This window comes from Papaver somniferum, chromosome 11, assembly GCF_003573695.1.
Source record: "Papaver somniferum cultivar HN1 chromosome 11, ASM357369v1, whole genome shotgun sequence".
Taxonomy (NCBI): Eukaryota; Viridiplantae; Streptophyta; class Magnoliopsida; order Ranunculales; family Papaveraceae; genus Papaver; species Papaver somniferum.
The window spans coordinates 92455846-92459638 of NC_039368.1; the positions used below are offsets into that span (position 1 = coordinate 92455846).

General features: G+C 36.9%; 1 long non-coding RNA gene across 1 annotated transcript; it reads right to left on the reverse strand.

The window, feature by feature from the left end:
* Nucleotides 1-2079: 2079 nt before the first annotated feature.
* Nucleotides 2080-3575, reverse strand: LOC113321692. Its single transcript, XR_003346839.1, has 3 exons — nucleotides 2969-3575; nucleotides 2801-2874; nucleotides 2080-2116 (listed from the first exon to the last, which is right to left on the reverse strand). It is a non-coding gene; the product is annotated as an uncharacterized LOC113321692 (long non-coding RNA).
* Nucleotides 3576-3793: the final 218 nt, after the last annotated feature.

The window sequence follows — 3793 nt, forward strand, 5'->3', positions numbered from 1 at the left end:
GTGTGACTGTCTAGTTGATTCTCTAGCAAAATATTTCGGAGTTAGTCCATACATATTGCTAATCGAATTATTGGGTGGTGTTGTTAGACCCCCGCTTTTTAAATTATTTCTCTCATCTCATGAAACTCCTCCGTTTCAACAAAAATCAGGGTTTCTTCATATTTTCTCAAATATTTCTCAAACCATGAAAAAGCTAAAAAGTCAAATAGTCACATGACCGACCAGGCTATTCACGAAAAATATTAAAATATCGCTATTTTAATATTCTCAAAAATTGATGAAAGGAGCAAAGTAGAGCAAAATCAAGAATTTCAGTCAAAGATCAAACTCTTCTGAAAATTCAACATATTTCTCAAACGCACACCAGAAAATATCGAAACTCTCAGGACTGAGATACGGACATTATGGTGACACGGGCAGACTCCCTTGACCGATCAAGGGCGGCCCTAAGGCTTGCAACGAGCCGGTCCCACACGTTTTCATAATTTTGACCTAGTTTGCGGAATCGCACATACTGGGACCAAACTATTTTCAACCAACCTGGAGTTTGCTCAAACGACCATCAGCTGGTCCCACGACTACCAAGGGCCGGTCTCATGCCCTCTTGGTTGGTCCCTCACTTTTCCATAATTAGGTTTTATTACCTAATACTCAAACGAGCACTATTTCAGTAAATGATGAAACCGGGATTTAATCATCATTCTTTCACCAACTGGACAACTAAGGACCCTGGTGCATGCTCACTCGAGCACTGGGGCGCTACATGGACGTCCATCATCCCATGTGGTCGGTCCCTCTATCACTCATGACCTATTTTCAGCGATTCATCAATTGACGAACAATTGATCAAAAATTAGGGTTTCGAATAAACGCTCCACAAATCATCATTCTAAGCAAGATTCAAACACTAATAAATTTATGTTGATTCAGCAATCAACATCTGGATTAATTATATAATATTCGGTAATCTACCAATATTTTAATTAATATTTTATTGGGTCACGTCACCAAAAATAATTCGTCGAATTGAGCAATACTTGCTCAGTTGCTCGAATATTGATCCAACTATCAATATTCAGCAATTTATCAGTAATTCGTCGAATTGAGCAATACTTGCTCAGTTGCTCGAATATTGATCTAACTATCAATATTCGAAAATTTTTATCAGTAATTTGTCGAATTGAGTAATACTTGCTCAGTCGCTCGAACATTGATCCAACTATTAATATTCAGTAATTCGTCGAATTGAGCAATACTTGCTCAGTTGCTCGAATTTAACAGTATTTGTTCAAACGAGCAATATCAACATAAGAACATGCATGTTCGATCCATGAATCACTGAGCATTCGTCACTCATGCTCAATTCAAAAAAACCTAGACTCATTGTCTAAACAGTCAACAACTGACTAATTAAGTACACATCTGTCATGCAAACTCCACGATCCGTGAGACATCAATCACGTAACATGGGGGGATATCAATTATGGTTTTGGTCTGGCAGCCTACAACACGTGGATTCGTCCACAATGAGAAATGTGAGTAAGTCGTGCAAAAGGTTGAAGGAGTTAGCAAAGTAGTGGGTGGATGGTTAACCAAGTCTCTGCACGACCTGGAACTGGTTTCACCACGATTTCCCACTTCCCCACTCTTTCACTCAAGAAACCGTCACACTTACAAAGATTAAGGTGTTTACTATTCTGACAATATAAATAAGTCTCTGAATCCATGATTGAGGGACATCAACATTTTTCTGCACAAAATTTCTCGAGCAATTACTCTCAAGAATTCATCAATCTACCAGAACTTATTCGAACTCATCAGTTCACAGAAAACTTGCATAATCCTTCAACACATCCACAATCCTTGATCATCATTGATCCCACAATTATCAGCTTCCCTCCTACAGATCAACCCATCTCCCTCTTTGCGACCGAATTGACTCTGGAACGGCCATTGACTTGGTTTAGGCCGGAGTCCTACAAATTGATCTCTCGAATCTAAGCACTCCCTTTGCAGTGTATCTGTGTGAGGTTGAACATTTTGCTCGGTTGAGGAGTCTCGACAACACGCTCGTCTCTTCAATTCCCTGAAAAACCAGCGAACCGATTTTCCCCATCTACACAGGTCATCAGCACAACATAGTAAATATCTCTCTGGACACTAAAATGATACTAGTTATGCTACTTTCATATTCATGCAAGCATTTTTTTCTACTGTTTTCCCAGTGCTTTTTTGGGCTTCGTTGGGAATTATCACAGGAAAAGGTGACAAAAACAAGACTATTAGGAGTGTAACTGCGAGTTACACATGTATCTGACTTGTGTAAATAATAGTTACACATGTATATAGCATGTGTAACTAGGAGCTACACTTCCGGATGACTTGTGTGCTCGGAAGTTACACATGTATATGACTTATGTACTCGGAAGTTAAACATGCATATTGGCTCTGTACTAAGAAGGTAAATAGATGTTGCATGGAAGATCTTACGGAAAATGTGAATATTATCCCAATATAAATGTAAATGCTACCGTCAGTAGATATGGGAGCAGTATACACACAAATTATAGTTATAAATTTGTAGCAGGACATAATTCCTGACAATCGAAAAATGGAAGTGCTTCTACTTAGATCCAAGTCCTATTGCAAATTAATCATATATGTATTTAAAGATCAAGCAGAGATTGTACTAAAAATAGCTGGAGATAATTTTACCCAGTATCAATCAAAAGAGGTTGAACTGAACATAAAAATTATGACCAGCAAAAGAAAGAAAAAAGAATGAAAAAAGCATGCCTACCCAGTCAATTATCCTCCAAAAACCTTTCTAGTCCTTGGCGTATCTGGCAATGTGATTCTGCGGAATAAGTTCACCTTCAAAACATAAGAAACGAGTAATTAATAAGGGGTAAACGAAATATTAGTACATAGCATTGCAAGAGGAAGTCATTATTCATTGAAAACATACTTCAAGTGGATCCAAATGCAGTATACGTTCCAATAATGAGGTCTCATGAGTTTCTTCCGCCCTCCAGATTGATTTTGGCTGTAGCAAAGTAGTATGTTCATGGGGCAACACCAGACAAAAGAGCTGCCATATACAATAAAAACTATTGGATATCAATTTGTGATTTACCACTTCCTTACTTAACTAAGGTGCATTTTATCAAATTAATTAAACATAATGAAATATGAAAAATTGATACATCATCTAAAGCGATTACGTAAGCCTGATGATAAGAAGTTAGATCCCCTAGAAACAAAAAAATCAAGCTAAAACTACTGAAAGGAAAATTTCGAAGCTAGAAGCGATAGAGTTTGCAATTTCCCCTAGAAGTTAAATGCACTTGAAGTCTCTCCAAATTTATTTTTAGTAATTCTAAACCATCCTCATCTTACTGCCTCTTCATTTCTTTGCTTTTTAATTGCATCTAGTATTTTTATCTTTGCCTTTGCCTCCGCTCCTGTAACATGAGCTTTAACCTTCTTTGTTCAACCACTTTTCCTTGCTGAATGTCGTTTCCTAGCATCAAAAGCAAAAACAACTTCCATTTCATATCCACCAAGAACATATGAAATAGAAAATTAAAAGAGAATGAAATTCAAATTAAATCTATGGGTAATAGAAATGATGAGTCGTTGATATCGAATCTCTAATCAGTTTTTAGATCGCAACTTGAAATCAAGAGTTAAAATGATTTTGACGAAGAACATATCTGAAAAATTTGTCCAAGATTCTTCAAAAAAAATACACTTATATAACCAGAGAGAGTAGATGATTGTAAATCTAAGA